Source organism: Vulpes vulpes, chromosome 12, assembly GCF_048418805.1.
Source record: "Vulpes vulpes isolate BD-2025 chromosome 12, VulVul3, whole genome shotgun sequence".
In the NCBI taxonomy this organism is placed as follows: domain Eukaryota; kingdom Metazoa; phylum Chordata; class Mammalia; order Carnivora; family Canidae; genus Vulpes; species Vulpes vulpes.
This window is the reverse complement of record NC_132791.1, coordinates 168,788,316-168,811,970: the sequence shown is the minus strand read 5'-3', so window position 1 is coordinate 168,811,970 and position 23,655 is coordinate 168,788,316. Positions and strand designations below refer to the sequence as shown.

At 56.5% G+C, this 23,655-nt stretch overlaps 1 protein-coding gene across 11 annotated transcripts in view; it reads left to right on the top strand.

Annotated features, from left to right (window-relative positions):
- Nucleotides 1-23,655, top strand: part of GSE1 (Gse1 coiled-coil protein) — a 414,721-nt gene that overhangs the window by 17,931 nt on the left and 373,135 nt on the right. The window contains exon 1 of one of the 11 annotated variants that reach the window (XM_072731393.1): nucleotides 3,994-4,225. The exons of the other annotated variants lie outside the window; for them this stretch is intronic. The gene's annotated coding sequence lies outside the window, so the exon portion shown is untranslated. Of the gene's footprint in view, nucleotides 1-3,993; nucleotides 4,226-23,655 lie in introns of those variants that run through there. 11 annotated transcript variants of the gene reach the window in all.

Below are 23,655 nucleotides of genomic sequence, written 5' to 3'. Positions count from 1 at the left end.
TACCAGTACACATTCAATAAATATGAAAATTCCTTTCCATTCCTTTGCTTTCCTATCAAAAGAGGATTTTAATACCTTTTAAAAAAATTTTTAAGTAACAGGACAGATCCCAGCTCTAGCACTTACTGTGTGGTCTTGAGCAAGTCACTTACCTTCTCTGTGCTTTACTTGCTTCATCTGTAAAACATTTGTGATTAGATCGGCCTCCAAGAGGGGGTTGGGTGGATTAAGGCGTGTGAAGCGCTCAGCGTTGTCTCTGGCAATAAGTGCCATTATTTTTACATGATGATTATGTCATGGCTGGAGGGATTGTGGGACGTCTGTCCGCAGGGGAATCAAGAAGTTTTTGCCCAGCCCAGCCTCGGCTCAGAGGCAGCCACTGTCCCCACTGTCAGGATTGCCTCCTGGGCTCGGTTAGCACATTTCTTTCTACCAAGTTGAGCTGAACCACTACATACAGTGGTATGTCCTGCTCTTGCTCACTTAACGTCTTGATGTAAACGCTTCCCAAAGTTGTTATAAACATCATTTTAGTATCTGTGCGATAGATCCCAAGGGGAGGGGCCATGGCTTAGTGCCCCCCACCGCCTGGCCCCCAGCAATCGTCAGAGGGAGTGGAGCCCCTGGTGCTGCTGCCGTGACTATGGTCTGAGGGCCTGGAAGGACCTAGACCCTGAAGTTCCCAGAGCAGGTGGGTGTGGGTGGGAACATGCATGGGGAGGTGCCCAAGAAGAGGGGGGCAGTGGGGATCTAGGGCGGCATACCTGGCGGTCTCAGGCTTTGCCTGAAGCCTGACACGTTCTGTGCTGAAAACTCAGGCAGCAGAGCCAGAAAGGAAGTGATTAAAGGCCCCCGTGATTCAGTAACCCAGAGCTTCCAGCCTTTTTCTGTCTGCGCAGGCTGGTGCGTGCACACATGCTACTGTCGCTGGGACCACACCGTGCCCTGTTGTCATGCGTCATTTCCACGTGGGTTGTGACGATTATTTCCTAGTGAGGCTAAGACTGCAGACTGTGGAGCAAGATGCTGGGGTTCAGCTGTGGGCTGTGCCTCTGCCTAGCTGTGTGTTCTGGGGCTAGTTACATCACCTCTCTGTGCCAGTTTCCCGATCTGTCAAGTGGGATCATAGCAGTGTTCTCATGGAAGCTTGGGCCGACTAGAAGGTGTCAGAGCAGCGTGCGAGTAGTTACCCAGAGTCCTCTGGGCATGTAACATCCCGGGAGGAGAGCAGTTGTAGTGGCTCCACAGTGATCCCCGGTCATCTGCTGCTGGACACCCAGGTCATTTGTGGCTTGCACAGATGTGGACTGCTGTGCAGTAAGGCTTCTTGAACCTCCTGTGGCCCTTGGGGACCCCCACCCTGGGCCTGTCCCCTGCCCTTTGGTTCATACTGGATGACCCCACCTTGCCTCCTCAGGCAGCCGGGGCAGGGGGCCTCCTGGCCTCCCTGCTCCCTGCTCGCCGTGCAGTGAGTGGCCAGAGGGGCGTGAGACCGGGAGGGGGACATTTTCTTTGGCAGCCTCTGAGTGGCTTCCCTGGACGGCTGTGTGTCAGACAGGATCATCCGGGCGGGAGCAGGCAGGGGTGGGGGCGGCCTGTCTCGCACCTGGGCCTCCGCTGGAAGCCGCCTCCGCCTTCTGGGAAGGAGGTGGGATCTGAATAAATGCCTTCCCAAACAAGAATGGTTCTGCCTCTCTGCCGCCTGCTGCCCACCTGCCTCTGGCTGCCTGGCTTTCTGCTCCCCGGCAGCTGGCAGCTCTTGACAAAGCCCTGCTGCTGAGAGACCCCGGGATCCCTCCGATGGTGGTGGCCCCAAGAACCAACTCTGAGGCCTGCGTTTCTCCAGGCCGTTGAGACTTTAATCAAAACAGCAAGGAAAAACGATTGAACACCGACTGTGTGCTCCATGTATTTGTCCAGTTACTCCGTTCTTCTCAGTTTGTTTAGTGAACGCCCGCTGTACGGGCAGGCATCCCAGAGGGAATGACGAACACACCGTCTTGTTGAATATCTGTGGTGGCCCCATGCTATAGGCATTAGCCTGCTTCGTTTTAAAGAACTTATTTTGAGGGGCACCTGGTGGCTCAGTGGTTGAGCACCTGCCTTCAGCCCAGGGTGTGATCCTGGAGACCCAGGATCGAGTCCCCCATCAGGCTCCCCGCATGGAGCCTGCTTCTCCCTCTGCCTGTGTCTCCACCTCTCTCTGTGCATCTCTCATGAATAAATAAGTAAAATCTTGGGGAAAAAAAACTTATTTTGAGATCATTGTGGATATACATATGGTTGTGAGGAAGAATGGAGAGATCTCGTGCGCACTTCACCTCATTTCCCCCGGTGGTAACATCTTGCACAACTGTAGCGCAATTTCACCAACAGGATATTGACCTTGACACAATCCACCGAGCTTGTCCAGATCTCCCCGATTCACATGTACTTGTATGTGGGTCTCTGTGTCTCTCTGTGTGTGTGTTGTCTCTGTGAGTGTGTGTGGGTCTGTGTGGCCTGTTTCATTTCACAGGGAGGAAAGTGAAGCTCGGGTCAAGGCCTTGCCCAGGACCGGTCAGCGGGGGTCAGCAGAGCTGGGCTCCAAGTCCAGGCATTCTGACTCCACGTCCCTGAATTATTCTAGGGGAAAAAAATGTCACATTTACTCTTTGCTGCTGTTCATAGACTCGGTAACCTCACTGGTCTCTGCTGCAGCTGTGAGCTGAAAGCCTGGGCAGGCTAGAATCACGACGTGTTGGTACTGAGCTGCTGGCTTCTCTGTTTCACAGACAAGACAACTGAGACTCAGAGAAGTTGACAGTTTGCCAAGTGTCACCCAGCTAGCTGCTCAGGGGCTGGTCTTCGTCTCTTCCCTCCAGGTGCACATGTGGGAGTAACCCTAATGAACTTTTTTTTCCAAGAGGAGAAAAAACAGAATTCTTGTTAATCACAAGTGCCAGGCTCAGGATTCAGATCAGTTATCAGGAAGAGAGCAGGGGACATTTGGGAAGCTTTCTGGGCAGGAGGTGCCTCTGGAAGTGTACGAGGTGACGAGGTGACATCAGACACTTACCATGCCCCCGTGTGTGCCAAGGAACACTAATGACTCAGGTATTGAGGTGACTTTTTTTTCCTTACTTACCTGTTTGGGAACAGTATATTAAAGAAATCTAGGGCAGCCCGGGTGGCTCAGGGGTTCAGTGCCACCTTTGGCCCAGGGTGTGATCCTGGAGACCCGGGATCAAGTCCCACATCCAGCTCCCTGCATGGAGCCTGCTTCTCCTTCTGCCTGTATCTCTGCCTCTCTTTTTGTGTCTGTCATGAATAAATAAATAAAATCTTTAAGAAAGAAAGAAGGAAAGAAAGAAAGAAAGAAAGAAAGAAAGAAAGAAAGAAAGAAAAGAAAGAAAAAGAAAAATCTATACTGGGTTGTGTGCTGCAGGACTTATCAGTGCCTTTTAGCGCTCTGATGTTCACTCTGACCCTCCAGGTAGAGGACAGATTGCCTTTCTGCACAGCATATTTCAGGAACTGCTTGATAAGACAGTCTCCAGCCTGAGATTCCAAGTGTTCGGGTCATCCATAGCTCTGGTGGGCTGGTCTTGGGGTCAGCAGCTCTCAGATGAACGTGGAGGCTCTTTCTCAGCACGGGAAACACTTAAGCAGTGATGTGACACATGGGAAGTGGGGTGCAGATCTGTCCCCTGCTCGTGATCACAGCCATGTGCTTTTGCCTGTGTGCCTGTGTGGACAAGGAGGGGAAGTCAGCTGTCCTAGGTTGACAGAATTTCAGGTGATTTATTATTTTTAATATAAGATTTTTCTTTCTTAAACCAACAAAGGAGGTTGGGCTTCATTCACTGGGGCAATAAAAAGCCATTGTGTGTTTGAAGCAAGGGTTGAAGGCGACCTAACAAAAGCGGTTTTAAGAGAAGAATTTTTCTGTGTGGCATTGGGCAGGCAGGCTGGGAGCAGGGGGGGACAGGCAGGGGCTGCTGGGAGCTGGCTGCCGTGGGCCCGGCCTGGGCACGAGTGGCGGCCGAGAAGGCAGAGCTGGATGCAGTTTCACGGCTTCGCGGTTTCCGAGGCCCAGAGAGGTTATGTCACTTGCCTTGAGTCACACAGCTGATGGTCTCCCGACCCGGGACTTGGACGCAGCTCTGGGATTTCGGAGTCTTGGAACATTGCCACGTGGCGCATAGCTGTCTTCATCTGCATTACATTTTCACCAGCATTCGGGGTATGTACTGCTAATCTACACTCTGGAAAACAAGACTCGTCTGTGTGTGTATGTGAGAGAGCGAGCGAGCGAGAGGTGGGGGAGGGAGGGAGGGAGAACCAGCATGTCCACTGCAGCGTGACCCTGTGAATTTCTCCCTGGCAGAGAACATCCAGGGTGTCCCCGGCCCCTGCAGTGCCCCGAACATCATGGGAAGGACAGAGACACTGAGATTCTCTGCTCCGTTCTAAGAGTTAGCAGCTGCTTTCTGGTCACTTCTGGTCACTTCTGGTCTGTAGGCCCTTGTTGGATGCTTTGGGGCCAGAAATGCTTCTGAATTTTTCAGCCCCATGGACAGTTTCTCTTGCTCCGTGACTGTATTTTTACCTAACGCCTGGCGGGGCCCGGGCAGTGTGCTGTCATTAGCCACCACGGATGGCACCTCTGCATGAAACACATGGATATTCACGCCCAGTGCGGAAGGAGCCGAATATGCAGATAGCCGCCAGGCCAGGCAGGCTTCACTGCCAAATGAGCGAAGAACACTTTTGGTTTCCAGAATGCTCAGACTCGGGGGCTCTAGGGAAGGGTTTGGGGATCAGTGTTGTGATCGCCTCGACTCAGCAGATGCTCATGAATTACGCAGTCCTGGGCACAGGAGAATCTCAATTTCAGTGGCCGGGAGAGAGCGTCTCTCCTGGACATTTGCGCGATTGAGAAACGTGGGGAAGGACAGCATCCGATTGTAAACATAGGCAGCGGCAGGGGTCAGGTAACAGCAAGGAAGGTGCTAGATTTGTTATTCGTATACCCCTGCATTGTGCGACTGCAGTGTGTGTGTGTTCCTTCTTATGTTTTAGGGGAGAAAATGGTCCCCAGGGTGCCTGAGACTAAACCCCTCCTCCCCCGCCCCCTGGTTGCTGGCAGCAGGCCTGCCTGGACCTTGAGCAGCTACATAAATTCATCCAGGAGCGTGTCACAGTCCTGCACCAACGCTCCCCAGTAGCACTGAGAGGGAGTCCTGGAGGCCGCGTGTTTAGACGGGGTGGGACCTGCTGGAATTTGCATTCCCTAATTCAGAAGCTAAATGGATCTTTTATTAAGATCAGCAAAATCCATTTTTAACTGCATTGGAAGGTCACCCTTTGCTGAGGGTGACTGTGTGTCCACGGCCCTTGAGGACCGGCCACCAGCCTTGGAGTGGGCCACAGTGTGTTGGAGGCCCCAAAACCCCAGCACAGGACCCACCGGCCATCTGGTGCCCCTGGGCCAGCAACTTAATTCCTGCAGGGTCACTTGAGGAATTGGACGTGATTCATCCATCCATCAACCATCTCTCGAGCACTGACTATGTGCCAAACATAGGGGAGAAGACCTGGTCCCAAGGAGCGCAGAGCCTGGCAGGAAGGCTGGGCAGATGGACGGAAGATTCCCAGATAGGAGAATGAGTGCTGGGTTGGGGTCAGTGTTCGGCAGAAAGACTGTGGGAACACAGTGAGGCCCCCCGTTTCCTTGGGGTAGGGCAGGCGAGGATTTGTAGCTCTCACATCCTGCATCTGTATCCTAGTTTAGGGCCAAAGACCCAGGAGAAGTCAGCACATCAAGTTGTAGTTCTAGAAGATGAGTGATGGGAGCTCTATTCCTCTCTAGCTGCCCGTGGTCACAAGAGTGTCAGCCCCTCGGCAGAGCTAGAGTAAATATCTCTGTACACCAGGTTATTTGGCAGTTCTCCCAGGATCAAGGCCATGTGTCACCCAGGTTGGGAAACTGGTCCTGGTGTCCCCTGTTCCATGCCACCTTGGAGCTGAGGGCCCGGGGGATGGGGCTGTGTGCAGGCCACACAGCTGGCCCCAGGCTGGTCCTCAGTCTGCTGTAGCCACGTTGGTCTGAGCAGAGCAGAAGGCAGCATGATTGTCTGAAAGCGGGTTTCTACTGTGCTTTTGATGTGTGCCGAGTGTATAGAGCACCTTCTAGATGCAGTCAATGACCAACAGAACATGTGTTCTCTAAGAAGGCATCTGTGCTTACCTCCTGCCAAGGGTACCTTTGTGCCTGGGGACCCCTTAGGTACTGGGCTCAGCTGTGGCCCTCAGGGTCCTCGCTCTGGGGGCGGGGGTCTGCCTGCAGGGAGGCCGGAGGAGGGAAGCCCTGGTGGCCTGGGCCTGTAGCCTCCAGTCCCCTCCGTCCCTCCTCTCAGCTGTAACCCTCAGGCCCACCGAACATGTAGGAAAGGAGCCCACACGTCCCTTGATATAAAAGAAAAGAAGGCCCTGTGTCTGCGGGCCGCATGAATGGATGGGTGCGTGGCCAGCCAAGTGCACAGGGTGTGCTCTTTCAGCAAACATTTTCTAAGGGCCAGCTGGGGGCAGGCGCTGTCCCGGGCCTGTGGCGGCGGGGGGGGGGGGGGGGGGGTGCCCATGGCCATGGACGACCCAGACCAGAGTCTCTGCTGGCTAGGAGCTGACCTTGTAGCCAAGGAGACAGGCAAAAAAAAAAAAACGGATGAGCAGAGCGTAGGGCAGGCATGTCAGATGGTGGCCTGGGGAAGAGGTGGCCCTGGGTCCTGCCAGCCAGAGGCTTGACCTGGGGAGGAGCGCTGACTGCTCCCCCTGTAGGAGGACCGGCTACTTTGGAGGTGCTGTGTACTTCCCCAGGCAACCCTGGTCGCCCCTGTTTGATTCTGAGGAGCATTGCCCAGAACCCTCCATCCCTACCTCCCAGTGCACCCCTGCCCCAGCTCCGTGCTCTCTGGTCTTGTGTCCACTCCCTGCCATCCTGGCCAGGCCTCCCCTGTGTTGAGCCAGGGCATGGGGCTCCTCCCGTCCCCCCTGGTGGGGCCTGCATGGAGCAGAGCACGGGTCCTGAGAGTCTGTAACAGAGGGTCCTGCTAAGGCATCCTGGCGTAGCTGCAAAAGGAGGCAGAGTTGTTGACCAAAGCTTTATTTCTATGTAAATATGCGGTTTTTTGTTTTGTTTTGTTTTGTCTGTCAAAAAACATCTTGGGTGGGAACTCGGAGTTTGCGCCTCTCATCATTCTCTCTCTGAAACCTAAGTTTGGGAGCTCGGGATCCGAGAGGATGAAGCAGGGCATTCTGACCAGAGGTCGGGCTTTGGCCACTTAGCCATGGGCCGCAGGGAAGGGTTTTGAGCAGGAGTGTGATGTGACCCCGGGGCGATGCTGAGCCCCGAGTGGAGGCCCAGGTGGCATCTGGAGGGTGGTACCCGGGAGAGCAGGGAGGAGGCTACTGCATGAGCCCGAGCATGGATGTGGGGGCAGCATGGATGGCCACCGGGGGATGGGACAAGCTGGGCTTGGGGACAGGCATCTAGGCCAGGAGACGTGACCACCTGCTCTATCTGACTTTGCCCTGCCCTGCTTTCTCCTAAATAAAAATAGCTGGGGCTGTTAGCCTTCCCTCTGCTGTTTGAGGACAATCCCACCTTCTCCCCTGCCTGTTCCCTGACACCTTGTCACTCTCTTCCTCCCCTTTCCTTCCACCTTCAGATATACTTGGGTCTCATTTTTGTCACTAGCAGGTGCTTGTCCTAATGGGCCAATTTTATCTTTTCCACATGAGGCTCCAGGGTCCCTTGGGGCAGGGGCCTCTCGAAAGAACCCTTGGGTGTCTTCCATATGTCCAGTGTCAGGCAGCCAGGCCAACGCCACAGTGATTTACTGTTATCCTATTATAATGGGGATCATTAATATTTGCGGACTGTTTTCCCAAGGGCTTCGTCTCATTGTCCCAGCGGCTGCCCGTACGCTCCGTGTCAGGAGCAGGGAAACAAGGAAACTGCTCAGAGAGGTCATTTGACTCGCCCCACATCACACAGCTGTGTGTGGTGGAGGCCAGACCTGAACTCAGAGCCGTGGTCTCTGGGTCCTGAGCTCTGTCCCCTGGGCACTGTCACACAGGGTGACTTCCTTTACGGGACCTTCAGATGGGGCCCTAACCGACAGGGAATCACACAGAGAGAGAGTTGTATTTTTTGACTCTGGCTTCAGTCTTATTGCAAGGAGATGGCTCAGGGCTGGTGCCTCGTTCAACCTCAGTATTTTTTTTTCCTGTGGTAGAATGGATGTCACATAAAATTTGCCACAAACTCATGACATTGTGTTTTAGTTTTCAGACCCTTTTGGATTTCAGAATTGCCGATGAAGAAGGTAGAGAGCTTTAGCGTGAAATCCCTAGACATACTTAGTTACCGTCTGTGGATGGTGAATGATACTAGTTTTTAAAAAATCCTTTCAAAGGTTTTTTAACAAGTGGGTTGATGAGGGGACTCTTGACTGGGTCGGTAGAGCATGCAAGTCTTGATCTCAGGGTTCTGAGTTTGAGCCCTGTGATGGGCATAGAGATGACCTAGAAATTATGAAATCTTTTTTAAAACTGAGTTGATGAGAAGGAACATTTCAGGGAAACCATGGTCCCCAGTGGATGTTAGGGACCCAGACCATGCTTGGGGCAGGCAGTATGGGGAGCTGCCCTCCAGGCCTTCCTCTGAGGCCCCTGTACATGTCCCCTGGTCTGCAACATAAGGGAGCCAGATCCCAGAGCCGATGCTCCTGCCCACACAGGTGCAGGACCTGGACAGGGAGGGACCGGCCAGCTGCCCCTAGTTCCAAAACCTCTCTGCCCCAGTCCCCACTGACTAGCACCTTCTGAGAAAGGGGCCTGAGTGTTGGAGTCGCTGGGAACATTGGACCTCCTGCCAGGGGCCAGGTAGCGCTCCAACACCGCAGCCCAAGCGGATAGGAAAGGCCTGCTGAGGCCTCGGCCTGGCTCCTGGGGTCAAGGAGCTGCTGCTCGGCTGTGGGGAGCTGGGGGCCCCCAGAGCAGAGCGCTGTGTGGATGAATGGGAGGTGCTGATGCAGGGAAGCAGGCCGACACTTCCCCAGCGGCCCCTGGGCAGCACGGTAGGTTCCACACCAGGCTGTGGTTCCCAGCAGGTCCCCACCCCGTAGTATCTGTAAATACGTGGGGTGTCTTTAGTTGTCACATAATATGTGGGGCCGCCAGCATTCTTAGTGCCCTTTTGTTCACAAGGAGGATTCGCCACTCACCCCTCTGCCCCAAAAGCCAAGAATCCCTCTCTAGGGAAGCTGTGTGTCCCTTGGAAGGTGGCTGTGGTCCTGGAGGCGACTCCTGGCCACACCGGGATCTCCGTGTGGAGCCTGACAGAAATCCCCTTGTCTGGTTTCACCTGGGTGCTCTCCTTGGAGCCCAGATGTGGTCCACCCAGGCCCAGAGCAGCGCCACGCCTGGCCTGGGGGAGTGGGAGGCTAGGGTTCAGGCCTCGTCCCGCCGCCACCCTGGCGACATGCTGCAGGCTCCTGGCTGTGCCCCAGCTCCCGGGGAGGCAAGCCGGCCAGCCCTGGCCTCCCGCTCCCGCCAGCTCCTCCTCCAACGCCCTCGGCCAGAACATCTGTGTGCTCCTGGGGAATGTGGCGCTCAGCTCCAGTCTACCCCAGAGAGGATTTCCCCCCAGATGCTGAGCCCTTGGTCCCATCCAAGGAGTAGGTCCTCAGGGGCACATGAGTTCACATCTGGCTCCTGGGTCTCTCCCAGAGCCCCTGCCTCCTCCTGAGGACTCCCACCCTTCGCCATCTCCCCAGCTGTCCCTCCCAGTGCCCTACTCAAGGCAGCCACCTGGACAGAGCCTCGGGCAGGCTGGGCCTTGACCTGTGCGCCCTCTGGGCCTGCAGCTGTGCAAGCAGGAGCGTCAGGCCTGCTCAGGTCTGGGGTGCTGCAGCAGTGGGACACACTTGTGCACAGGGCCCAGGGGAGTTCAGGGATGGGCCTCTGTGCCCCGGCAGGGGTAGGGCAAGGGCAGCTCAGGCACAGGTGAGGGCGGTGAGCAGGGAGCCACCCAGGAGCCACGAGGACTGACCCCGGGGCCCCAGGCATGGCTGACCCACGTGGCCTGGGTGACAATGTGGCAAACTCCCGCAGAAAGGCCAGGGACCGCCATGCATGGTCCACACTCCTGCCTCACAGGACATGCAGGCAGTGGGAAGAGAGGAGGGTCGACCTGAAGCCCCTTGTACTAGAAGGAAACCAGCGAGTGGGGTTTCCTTTTTAAAATGGTTCGTTGAGATGGAATTCACGCACCGTGCCATCACTCATCCCATACGTGCAGCTCAGTGGCTCTTGGCATCTCATAGAGTCATGCAGCCGCCACCGCGGTCTGTTTTAGGATGTTTTCATCACCGTTAATGGCCACGCTGCTCTCCCCATCCCCAGCCCTAGGGGACCACTCGTCTACTCCCTGCTTCTCTGGGTCTTTCTGTTTTGGATGTTTTATGTGAATAAAGCCGCATCGCCTGTCATTTGTGCCTGGCCTCTTGCACACTTCCAAGGGCCTCCGTGTTGTGGCATGTGTTAGGTCTTCAGGCCTTTTTTATGGCTGAGTACTAGTCCATAGTGTGGCTGCATTGCCATCTGACAGCATCAGGGACGCACTGTGTGCAGGGTCGGGGGAGTTCAGAGAAGGGCCTCTTTGCCCCGGAAGGGGCAGGGAAGCACATTTATCATGTGACAAACGTTTGGGCGGTTGAGGGACATGGACAGGTCGTGCACAGTTCATGTGCAGACCTGCATCTTCCTTCTGCTGGGCAGGTACCTAGGGGTGGATTGGCCGGGTCATCCAGGGCTGCCCCACTGCTTTTCCACATTGCTGCCCCGTTTTACGTTCCCACCCACACTACGTCCTCACCAGCACTCATGACTACTTGTCGTCTTGCTCATTGCCATCCTAGTGGGTATGAAGTGGTGTCTTCTTGTTTAAGGGGTGAGATTTGAATTGTGGTCCTCTTGCCCCTGGAGGCTATACTCTTCCCCGCAGGAGATTACCTGTGGTGTCCTCCCTGGGACTCCAGCATCCTCAGCAGCGGGTCAGGCTCCTGTGGAGGGCAGGGTCATGCAGCCCCTGACCCCCTGCAACAGTAGGTCTGCCCCTGTGCCGCCCATACCCAGCCAGCCAGGGGGCTGCTTTCCAGTCACAGCTCCTTCTGAGGTCTTCGGGCTAGGACCTAGGTGGGTGATAGACCACAGGCCGAGTTCTGGCGTCCAGACTGTCAAAACCCTCAGCTGGGGCATTCTGGAGAAAAGCCCCTGAATCCCCCAGAATGTTCTAGACAGATGGCTTGCCCAAATCATGAGTCATCAAAGTTCTCATTTGTTGGACATGTGCACATGTCTTCGCTCACTTGATCCTCCACATGGATCCTCCCTCGGAGACGTGAATGCTGTGAATGCCCAGAGAGGTCAGACCACTGGCCCAATGCTGCACAGTAAGGCCAGAACTTGAACCCATGTTTGGCCAATACGTTCAATCTCTGGCTTCACGGCCTTACCTTTTTCTCACTTTCTTTGGTTTCCTCCAGCCCATTCGTCCTTGCCCACTGACCTCCTGCCTGGGCAGCTCATAGCGTCCTCTTGACAGCTGTGGGGGTGTCCCTGTGAGCCAGGAGCCATGGGGAGCTCTGAGGAGCGGAGGCCTCACAGCCTGGGAGGGGATTTGAACTGAGCTCCAGGTGATCTTTCTAGGTCATTTCTTCATCTACCGATTCGTTCATTTAACAAGTGTGGGTTGAGTGTAGTTACATTTCTGGTGACTAAGAAAAGGGGTTTCGTAGAACCAGACACAGCGCCTCCCTCATGGGGCTTCCAGTCTGGTGGCAGAGACAGTGCAAGTCACCAAATCACACAAGTGCAAGCTTGTAGCTGGGGTAAGGAGAGGGACATAGTACGAGGAAGGTAGGTCATGGGGGCCTTTAACCTTGTGGAGGCATCTGGGAGGCTTCCTGGAGGAAGTGACTGCTGATCCAAGGTCTGCACAATAAGAGGGAGTGGACCCGATATAAGAGGGGAGGGAAGAACTTTCCAGGGAGAGAGCTCCATGTGCAAAGGCTCTGAGGCAGGAGAGAGGCCCATGGTGGGGAGGCTGTGTCTGGAGAGGAGGCTGAGGAGGCTGAGGAGGCAGGCAGGTCTGGAAACACCGTGATGTGAAGGGCTGGGGATCTGATGAAGGGTTTCAGCTGGGAGTGCCATGGCTAGATTTGCCATGTGAGGAGCCTCGTGGTTCTGGAAGGTACAACCAAAATGAAGCAGCAGGTTTTCAGCCTGGTCTGAACCAGCACCAGGGGCTGCCCCGGGGCAGACAGACCGTGGCTATTCCCTGGGGTTTGTGTGACCACCTGGAAGCCCAGGTGGGCTCTGGGCAAGCTGTAGAAAGCATCTCCCTCCCTTGGCCAAAGCCAGGGGCCCTAGGGAAAGGGCCTCCCCTTCCCCTCGCCCTGCTGCCTGCCCTTGTGCCTGCGGCCTCACCTCTGCCTCAGCTGGGCCTCCCAGTCCTTACCGCGGCTCATTCATTCACAATCTCCGACCGCCTCCTCCAGAAAGGGGGAGGCTTCCAGGCCTGGGAGCAGAGGGCCTGGCCCCTGGCCAGCCCAGCTTGCCTGCTCACCGCCCCCTCCTCAAACGCCCCCACCCTGGCCTGCCCTTTCTTTATGGCAGGCAAAGTGCTAATTCCCAGCGCAGAGAGGTGGGCCAGGGGCTGCGGCCAAGAGAAGAGAGACTGTTTACAGCCTCCGGCGGCTCTTGGCTCCAGCGGTCCGGCGGGCTGGCCTCGCGGTGACATGTTTATTCTCCAGGCCTGCTGCTGGCCCCGGCTCCTGGCAGGGCCCGGCGCAGGGTTCTTGGTGATGGGGATGGGCTGGCGGCTGGGGGGCTGTTGGCGTCCCCGGGCTACTCTCGTCCTCCTATTTTCACATCCAAGGAGGCAAACCGTGCGCCCTAAGCCAGAAGCCTCGCCGGACCACTCCCAGGGGACCCTCTGCTGATAAGGGTCCAGGGTCCCACCGGACAGGTCTTCGGAGCCCAGCGGTCTGGTCAGCACTTCAGGGCACTCTCCGCCTGCTGGCCAGGCCGGCCCCAGCCACTCACAGCCTCAGCAGATTCCTGCCGAGAACTGAGCATGGGCCAGGCCTCTGGTGATGGCAGTGAGCAAGATAGATGAGGCCCTGTCCTCTGGGGCGGGCAGCCCAGCTGGGAGGGGCCGGTCGTCCCCTGGCAGGGGGACCTGAGGACCTGGGGATCATTCACAGGCTCCCCTCCCCGCCAAGCCATAAAGCACCTTCCCATTCACGGCGCCCGGCTGGCAGGAATGAGGGAGCCAGCGTTGGAGCCAGACGGTGCTGGGTGGAATCCCGGCTCTGCCACTGATTGGGAGGGGGACCTCAGATGAGTCCCGGTCCCTCTCCCAGCCTCTGCCTTCTCATCCATAAAACGGGAGCAGTGTGCCACTTTACAGCTGACCACATGGGGCTGAGCACTTGTGCACTCGGCATGGCTGTGTGCTGTGCTCTGCTGGGCCTGCGGTGATGAACCAAGGCAGAGGCTTTCGAGGGCAGTGTGTGAAGCAGGGGCAGCTCTCCAGGGGGCCTGGGGTGGGGAAGGACAGACGTGATTCTGCTGAATGTAGCAGGGATGGGGCCTCACTCAAGGAACAACACCTTGTCCCGGCTGAAGTATCCCCATGGGAGGGGGTCTGACTAGGAAGTTCAGGAGGGTTCCAGCTCCGCAGGTCCACGGGGACCCTCCCCCCACCCTGCAGAGTCCATGTGTGGTATAGAGCATCAGCTGGGGAGTTGGGACCCCTGGGTTCTCATCCTTGACCAACCAGACACTTTGGGTGAATCCTGCTGCCTTGCCTCAGTTTCCCTGGGGTCCAATCCTGTGGTATCTCAGTGTTCCCTCCAAATCTAGGTTCTTGAGCTCCAGTGGCGAGGGGTCACGCCCTGTGGCTGGGGCCTCATCTCGCAGCATCTCAGCAGATGCTCCTGTACACACCGGGGCCAGTGGCACCATCATCCGGCCATTTCCACCACAAAGACACAAGCAGGTCCCCATACCTGGGCCCAGCACTAACTCTGAGCCCACAGGTCCTTAAAGGCAGCTCTTTGCTCACATGCTGACTCCTTGCTATCCCCTCACTCCTTTGGGTCCTTGCCCCACATGCCACCTGTCCCCTTTCAAATGATTCCATGGGATACTTTGGGGGCCTCCAGACCTGGAGTCGACAAATTCCTTCTTAAGAGACCAGATGGTAAACATTTTCAGCTTTGTGGGCCAGTCTCTGGGTTCCTGTCCCATATTCTTCTTTCTTTTTTCTTTCTTTACTTACCTATTTAACAAATACTCCTTTAAAAATGTAAAAACTGTTTTTGGCTCTGCCAGTGGGTGGGTTGCAGTTTTCTGTAGCCTGCTGTTGAAGAGCGGGTGGGGTGTGGGCTTAATGCGTGTCAGCCCACATCCAGAGCTCGTGTTTCCTGAGCCCAGCCTGTGGCCTGGGCCTGCTGAGCTGCACACAGACCAGCCCCATTAATTCTGATGACAATGATGTGCCATAGGCAGTATGACTCTGCTTTACAGATAAGGAGACTTAGACCCAAGGGCGTTAGGGAACCTGCCCACGGTGTTGTAGCTGGTCCAGGCAGGGTCAGGATTTGAACCTAGACCACCAGCATCCTCATCTTTAACCCAATGCCTTGCCACATGGCTGGCTGTTGGCACCTGGCTTCTCTGCCTTCTGACCCTGTCCAATTATTTTGAACATAAAGGAAGCCCAGATTCTATGTTGTGTTCCTGGCTTTTTCTGCATCTCCCTTGGCCTCCAGCTGGCATGCATCCCCTCAACATTTGCCCCCTCCCATCCTCTCCCCTAGCACCTTCACCTGCCTGGAATTAGGAAGATGGCCTCTGGAGTAGCTCAGAGTCCCAGAAACAGCTTCAGCAGCACCTGCTTCTCCAGGGCCAGCCCACAGGTCACACAAGGCAAAGCGGTGTCCCTTCAGCTGCTTGGCCCACATTCTGCAACCCTATATCTGAGCCACGTGGGCTCAGCCATAGCATGTGACCTGAGGCGGGGACTCGGAGCCCCAGGCAGGCAGCCCAGACATTGCCTGCAGGGCCTGCCTTGGCAATAGAAGCAGCTGAGGCTGGGAAGGCCCCTGGGAGAGCCTGTCCCTCACCATTGGTCAGGCACCAGGCACAAGAAGTGATGCATTGGCGTCCTGAAGCTGTCGGCCACTGGAGGCTAGTTCTGAACTTTCTAGCTTCCAGGGTTGCTATTAAAAAAAAAAAAAAAAAGTGGGGGGTGGGGAGTTTGGACAAGTAGTTCAAATGACAAAGAACACAAATAAGCATAAAGGGAAACATTTACATGAAAACTATTAAAATATCAGAAAAGCAGTAAGACCTAGTGTTGGTGAAGTAGTAACGATGGCTCATTCCCGTTGCCAGTGGCAGCATGAATCTGAATCATACCATCTTTCCCCAAACCATCTGTTGATAGGCGTCAAGGGCTTTACAAACACTCTAGGGTTTGACCCACCATCCCATTTCTGAAAACGCATCCTAGGGAAGTAACTTGTAAGAACGGAAACACAGAGATGTTCTTTGCACTGTTTATAATTGTGGGGGAAATTCTAAATGTCCAACAGCCCAATGTGGTTAAGAAGAGTACGGTCTATCCCTGGGGTGGATGTGGCGAGGCACCAGACAGTCATGGCGCTTGCTCCAGTACAGAGATGCTGATGCCCTAATGCCGAATAGGGAGAGGTGGATCACAGAGTCACACAGGGGTCTTGGCTACAACTGTGAGGAAGCGTGTACGCACACTTTCAGACAAAAGGGAATTTGGAAAGCTGATGTGGCTGTTTTCGGGAGGTGATGGGGCCCACCCCTCCCACTGGGACACTTGACCACTGTCACCGGGTTGTCTTATTAAATGTGCTGCTTCCGAGACGAGCTGAGGCCGATGTCTGGGCCTTGCTTCTGTCATCTGTGAACTGGGCTGGCACCTTTGAAGCTTCTGGAGGAGGCTGTTTAGCAAGCCCCCTGGGGTTGGTGAGCCCTTGTTCTTCTGCATGGAGCTGGGTCATTGCCATCTTGCCTTGTGAAAGCAGGGGTTGGATAGGGCCGCGAAGATGAAAGGGTCTGTACCAGGAGGCCTGGCGTCTGGTATTAAGGAGACATGAGGCAGGCATGGGGTGGCCTGTCCAAGGCCTCACAGCTCTTGCAAGTTGGAGCCGGGTGCCAGCAGAGGCCTTTTGCCCAGCTTCCAGGCTGCCATTTGTGGTAGAGCATTTCAGGCAGGGCCTCCTTCCCAGCAGCTCATGAGACCTTTGAACTCTCGGGTCTCATGGCAACGGGGAGCCAAAAGCTTCTGTGCCACCTTGGTGCCAGGGTCGTTTGAAACACGACCCGTTGAGTGGCTTCCGTTTGGTGGAGGATGCCTGACATGGGCTGAGTTATGTCCCCCTAATTCCTATGGTGAAGTCCTAACTCCCCTGCACCTCCAAATGTGTCCATATTTGGAAACAGGACCTTTAAAGAGGTGATGAAGTTAAAATGAGGCCATTCGGGTGGGCCCTGGTCCATTATGACTGGTGTCCTCATAAGCCATTGGGACATAGATACAGAGGGAGGGCCATGCGAGGACACAGGGAGAAGGTGGCGCCTGCAGACCCCAGAGAGAGGCCTCAGGAGGAACCCCCCCATGGCAGGGCTTGGACTCCAGCCTGCAGCAGTGTGAGAAATAGAAGCCCCCAGCCTGGGGCGTGGTCATGGCCACCCCAGCAATCTAGCACGCTGCCCCAAGGATATCCGTGAGCACCATCCACCTACTCACAGGGTGACAGCTGGGGATGTTCAGCAGCATATGACCAGGGGATGTCTGGGTTTTGTTACCTTATTGTTGGACACTTAGAATATTTCTCCCACTGTTACAAATAACAGTACAGGGGTGCCTGAGTGGCTCAGTCGGCTAAGTGTTTCCGGCTCAGGGTCGTGAGATCGAGCCCCATGCTGGGCTCTGCACTCAGTGTGGAGAGTGTTTGGGATTCTTTCGCCTTTTCCCTCTGCCCCTCCAGCTCATGCGTGCATGGGTACATGCTCTCTCTTTCTTTCTCTCAAATAAATAAATGAATAAGAGTGCAGAGAACATCTTTGTGCACTTTACCATTTTCGTCCTTTGATGGCACCTTTCTAGAAGCTTCTTGGTAGCTGCTGCACACATCTCTACAACCACCTGAGTGCCCTGCTCAGCCAGGCTGGCCCTGCTGTGTGCTGTGTGAGGAACATGCCATTTCCCACCCCCCTCAGCCCAGGGGAGCCCAGAGCCTTGGCTCACACTCTCAGGAGCACCCTTGAGGGGACTCTGTGACCCGGAGGCCATCCTCTGGGCTCAGACTCTGGGTTGGGGTTCCCACGGGAGCTGGGAGCACCAGAGGAACCCCTCAGCCTGGGGCAGGGGTCCAGGCGCCTGCAGACAGCTCAGGCTCACAGCCTCAGAGGGTGGAGGTCAGCGGGCTGCTGACAGCTGCGCTGAGTCAGTTGTGTGGGAACAGAGGCCTCCGTCGTCCCCACAAAGATTTTCTGTGACCGGTTCCATGAGAGGGAGGGAGTGAGTGAGTGAGCGCTGTGAAGTGAGGCGGAGGCCATCCCAGGGCGGCTCTTGCCAGGCTGGGAGCTGGCACCGGGTGCCCTTCCTCTGGGTACATAATATCCCATAATAGGGTCTGGCTGTTTGGAGTCCAGAGACAGAAAAAAAGATTGACATCATGCGAGTATTGGGTTCTGTGAGTGGAATGCCTGCTGGCCCCATCTCCACAGGAGCAGCTTCTGTTCTCCGGCGAGATGTGTCCAGGTGGCTAACCTTGGGGAAGCGGACTGTGCAGGGGTGAGGTGCCCCCCCCCCCCCAGAGTCCCATCACCGAACCCGTGAGCGTGGCTTTATTTGGGAATAAGGTCTTTACGAGTGCGGTCGAGTGAAGAAGAGGCCGCGCTGGATGAGTGTGGCCCTGAGCACACCGCCTGCTGTCCCTACAGGATGAGGGACACGCACGTACACACACCTACACCCAGGGCCACGTGAGGACGGAGGAGGGACGGCAGCGGCGCAGCTCTCAGCCAGGAACACTGAGCGTGGCTGGCAGCCACCAGGAGCTAGAAGAAGCAGGAAGGATCTTCCCTTGCAGCCCTCGGAAGGAGCACGGCGCTGCGGGCACCATGATTCCAGACCTCTCCAAACCAAGGAAATGGATTTGTGTTATTTGAAGCCACCCAGTGTGTGGGACTTTGTGAGGGCAGATCCTGGACAGCAGTGCGCACCCCGCCAGACCTTCCCTACCCCCTTCCTCCGTGGCCCACGCTGGCATGTTCCCTCTTACAGACTCGCCCGTTCCAGGAGAGGAGAGTGGCTTTCACGCGGCCTTGTGTCCTAGGTGGGGCTGGCGGTGGGGCGGCACGCAGTTGGTGCACAGTAAACGTTTGTTCAGTGGAGGAGGGGGATGTTGGGTGCATGGCAGGAGGCCGGGAGGGGCAGGGTGACTCTCGGAGCAGACCCCGTGGCCCCAGAGGGTGGCCCCTTCCCTTCCTGCATGCACCATCTCCTCCTGTTCTAGTCCTGGCTTCTAGGGAGCCAAGGGGTGGCTAGGGGCACCATGCCAGGCCCATCCGGGCCAGAGTGCCCACTCCTCACATCCCTGTCCTGCCCTTGCTGGCTGGCTTGGGGCCACTTTCTGGACAGCAGTGTTCCCAGCTGTAACGTGGGTTTGCAGCATCCTTGCTGTGGGTTTCCTTGGGGAATGAGCGAGGTAGCCTGTGGGAAGTGGTGTGCCTGACTTTTGTGCTGTCTCAACAAAGGCTGACTGGGTTGATGAGCAGCCCGGGCTGGCCTGGGGGCAGGGAGAGAGGACCCCCCCACCCGTGGAGTAGTGAGGAAGGCACGATGGTTGACAGCTCAGCATTGGAGGTGGACAGGTCTGCACCATTGTTACCTTGGGGCAACCTTGAGCAATTGACAGTTCCCCTCTCTGCCTCAGTTTCTCCATCTGGGAAATGAGGGAGATGAGGCACCAACCTTACAGGTGGCCAGGAGGGTATGGAGTGTGTCAGGACACTTGCGCAGACTGTCAACAAAGCCTGCACCTGGAGATGTTAGGGTGGGGGACGGGGAAGCAGAGAGTGTGCCTGACAAGGGGAAACCTGCTATGCCTGTTGGAATCGGCTTGTCTTCATTTGTGGGCTGCATTTGGTGCTGAGGACAGAAGCATTGGCAAGGCAACCCAGAGGAACCTTCTAGGTACAAAAGCCTGGTCATCCTTCGGAAGGACCATGGTCCCCAAACCATCGACTCTGCTGCCCCCCATGTTTGATGGAGGAGACGGGAATCCCAGGCTCAGAGGGAGCATAACTTGCCCAAAGCCATGCAGTGTGGGAGGGGTGGCACTGGGTCCAGACCGTGTCCTCTCCTGGCCTGCCATGGTCCGTGTGCTGAGGGAGGAGTAAGACTGGGGTCTCTCCCCACCCACATACCTCCCTCCCGGGACCCAGTAAGTGCATCGGGGAACCTCTGGCGGGGTCAGAGGGTGTTCTGTGTTGTGGAATGGAGGCATCTGGCTGGGGCTAGAGACTCCAGCCTGCTCAGCCAGCAGCCAGGGCCCCGTTGACCAGATCCTGTCCTTCAGAGTGGGGTGGGGATGCCCCAGGAGGCCTCTTTTCCTGTGGTCATTCCTTTCCTTCCTGTATTTTCTAAAATCACATACAAAGGCCTCTTGTGCCAGCTGCAGCCCCAGGATTGCGAGACCCCGAGACCACCGAGATGGCTGCTTCATACCCATGGAGCGGATGGGATCACTGAGGCCTGCCTCCTCTGTTTCTGGCCTGGGCCGGGGAAGGCAGGCTCCCCTGGTCTCCGGGCTCTGCGACTAACAAGAGTTGACTTAGGGACAGGTGGGCAGCACTCCCCAGGGTGACCCCAGCCGGAGGAAGGAGGGGGGATCTCTGCTGCTATTTTCGGCCGCTCCAGGTGGGCCCTGGGCGGCTGCCACCCGCAGCAAGCCACGGCTGCTCAGACGTGTGTGTGTGTGTGTTGTGTGTGTTCTCGGGCAATATGGGAGTGTCATCCTGTCCCTGGGGGCCTGGCACCCCCAGCCCCTGCTCTCAGCCCCTCTGCCCTTTCTCTCAGGCCGGGGCGGGGTGGGGTGGGGGGGGGACCCCGTGGGCCGAAGCCACTCGGCCTGCCCCGAGCCTGGGTGTTCAGAGCACTTTCGATCGCCCCTCTGCCGTGGGTGGCTGTAAAAATAGCACTGGTTGCAGGGCGGCGGGCGGGGGTCCGGTTCCCCTGCTCCTGGAGGAATTACCGGCACACATGTTGCCAGGAGGCTTGGCTGGGAGAGGCCAGCGCGGCTCCAAGCCGGCGAGCGGGCGGCGGCGCAGATGGAAACTCGATCACCCGGCTCAGCAGACTGTTTGATTTATTTTAAAATCAAGCAGATGGCTGCTACAGGGGTTTGTTTGAGTTCAGCGCGGAGCCGGGCCCGCGGCCAGGAGCCTCGGGGCAGCTGTGCCAAAAATTTTTCAATGACTTTGGTCGTCAAACCACCTCTTCCCCTCCTCTCTGAACCTCAGCCTCACCACACACATGTCGGCCTTCTAGCGCCTTCTCTGCGGCCGCGCTCTTGCCTTCTCCCCGTCTCTTTGTCTCTGCCTCACGGCCTGCATCTCTGTCGTGCGGTTTCTCTCTCCCTTCCGTTTCTCTCCGCGTGTCTCTGCGTCTCTCCCGGCTCCTTTCTTCAGGAAGCCTTCCCCAACCGTCCTCCCTGCTCCCGGGCTCCCTCCAGCTTCCTCCTGCCCCGCCCCCACCCGCCTGTGCCCCTCCAGCAGCCCCCCCTCCTCCCCAGCCCAGCAAGGCACATGGGAGAACAGCCAAGCCTTTGTGGCCACTCAGCGTCCCCTGGGCTGTCCTCTCTGTGAGACACCGTGGCTGGGAAAACCAGGCCCCCAACCATAAAATCCTGGAGTAGACCGGCTCTCCAAGGTCAAGTGGCTCAGCCCTGCTGTAGGCTGGGAGGCCAGGGGGCGGCCTGCAGCTGTCCCTGCTGGGGGGAGGAGCCTGGTCACCCACCAGGAGCCCGCTGTGTGGCTGGTGTGCCCGGGAGGTCAGCTGCAGGCTGCTGGTGTGGCTCACGTTCCCTTCCGAGTTACACACACGCACACACATACACATGCGTGCACACACACTGCTTCTGTACTGGGCCAGCCACATCCCCCACGCCCTCAAAGGGACTCATTGGTCCCCTGGGGCAGCAGTCCCCAGACCCCAGCCCGGGCTGCCCCCTAGCCTGCATCCTCACCTCTGGGGCGTCCTGAACAGGCCCAGGATTTAAAATAGCAGCCAGCTCTGTAAACAAGCCAAGTGCAGAGAGGAGTGCTCTGCTGGCGGGTGGGGTGCAGCCCCCAGCCTCCCCGGCACTGTGGCAGGGTCGCTGATGGCACTCAGGCTCCTTGCCTGGGCTGGGCAGGCCCTGCTTGGAGCCGGGCGGTTTCCCGCCTCTGGGTGGAGAGGTCAGGCTCTGGTTGACCTGGCAGGAGCTGACTCAGCTGCTGGCCCGGCTCTTCCCCCCAGGGTCACCCTTATCCGGGCTGGCTGCCGGGGCGGCCTCAGGGAGGACAGGGGAAGCCGACACCCACCTGGCCACAGGGCAGCCAACAGTCTGCTGGGGGCACTAGGGAGAGAGAAGACAGGATGCTGGTGCCGCATCTCCCTTCCTCTCTGCTGCACCCACGGCCCCTCCGCCCTCACTGAGGCCCTGAATGCAGCAGCCTCCTGTGCTCAGGGTGGAGGCCCCAGCCTCTCCCTCCAGCTCTCCTGAGCTGGGCCAACCAACCAAGACCTCAGGGGCAGATCTGTCCAGAAGGTCAATCCACTGTGCCCAGCTCCTGGGTTGGAGCTGGCATGGGCCTGACTCCCCAGCTCCAAGGTGGCCCCATCTGCCAGTGAGCTCGTTGGGGAGGTGGCCGGCGGGACCACAGTGGGGGCTAGAGACAGTGCCCTTGGTCACAGGACATGTCGGCTCCTTCTTCTGGGATTTTCAGGTGTTCGGGTCCTTGCATAGTTGTCTTAGCAGCTCTCCAGGATGCCATCAGTGGTTGAAGCTGGCCGAGTAGCAGCCTTAGATCTGGGAAAGACCTGCTGGGGGGAGCAGGAGGGCGCGGTTTATATCTACTTTTCCAAACAGTTCCCACTTGCAGTAGCTGTGAGCCCGTGGCTCCGTGGGATCAGACGGCTTGGACGTTGTAACCAGTGTAGCACCTCCTCCAACATGAATGAAGCCCAGGGAGCTGAAAACTGTAACCCAATTAAAAACACAGCTAAGGCTCTCCGTGTGGACTGTGAAGAAGGCTAGTCCTCATTGAGAACCCTCTGTCCAAGGTTGGGAAGCTCTTGTTTATTTATCTTCTATGTCACTAGTCTCCGGCCTGGGGGCATGGGGGCCACCCCTCCGGCCCAGCCGCTGTCCCGCCAGAAGTCCAGATTCGCTGCCGCCGGGGTTCATTCATACAGTGACTTGGCTCCTCGTGCTGACTCTCTTAGTTTTGCATATGAAAGTGAAGAAACCTTTTAAAAACTGTCTACCGTCCAGCCCAGAAGCACGTCTGTGACGCATTCTGGTGCGTGGGGTTATGAGGTTGGTTGTGATCATCTTCCGCAGAGTCATAGCAAGAAGTTGGTTTGTTGGCCAGGCTGGAGTCAAAGCTATTTGTTCCGTCTCAGAGAAAGGAGGAACTGTCTTCACACCTACCATCACGGTCAGTTTTAAATTGCTTGGACTTCTAAACTCGACAATACCAAATGGGGCCGGCAGCAAGTTTTTGAACTACTTTTTTGTTGTGTAAAAAATAAAAAATAAACAAATGCAACGTAAAATGTAGCATTGTACTGCTGTCACCATTTTAGAGGGTGCAGTCTAATGGTATTAAGTACCGCCACACTGCTATGCAGCCCTCATGGCCCTGCCTATCTAGCTCTAGAACTTTTTCATCATCCCTGGTGGAAACCCCGTACCCATTCTCAGAACCATTGTTAAGATGTTCTAGAGGCAAAGACACTCATTTCCTCAGCTTCCCGGGGCCATGCCTGGCCCCTCTCGAAGGCTGGTGGAGGGTCGGGGGACCCCACCAAGGTTCCTGCATTGGGCCAGACAGCCTCTGATGCCGTGGAGAGAACGAAGGAATGGGAGGAAAAGCCATGCTGGTGACAGCAGTGACTATGGAGTGCCCAAGAAGGGGAGAAGCGAGGAAAGACGAGGTTTAGGAACATAGAGGAGAGATTCCTGGAGCCAAACTCATTAAAAAAAAAAAAGAAAAAGAAAAATCCTCGGTCTGGTTGGCAGCCGAGAAACATTTTTATATTTGGGTTTTGCTCGAGGCTCTACAAATTAGCGTGGTCTGTTCCAGTTTGAGTTTATAACTTAGTGCAGTTTGAGCCTGACTCCCTGGTGTCCTGGATGCCACGCTCTGGGCAGAATGCAGAGGCTCATTGAGCATCTACTGTGTGCAGGCACTGCTCCGTGTAAGGGAGACGCAGCCCTGAGCTGCATG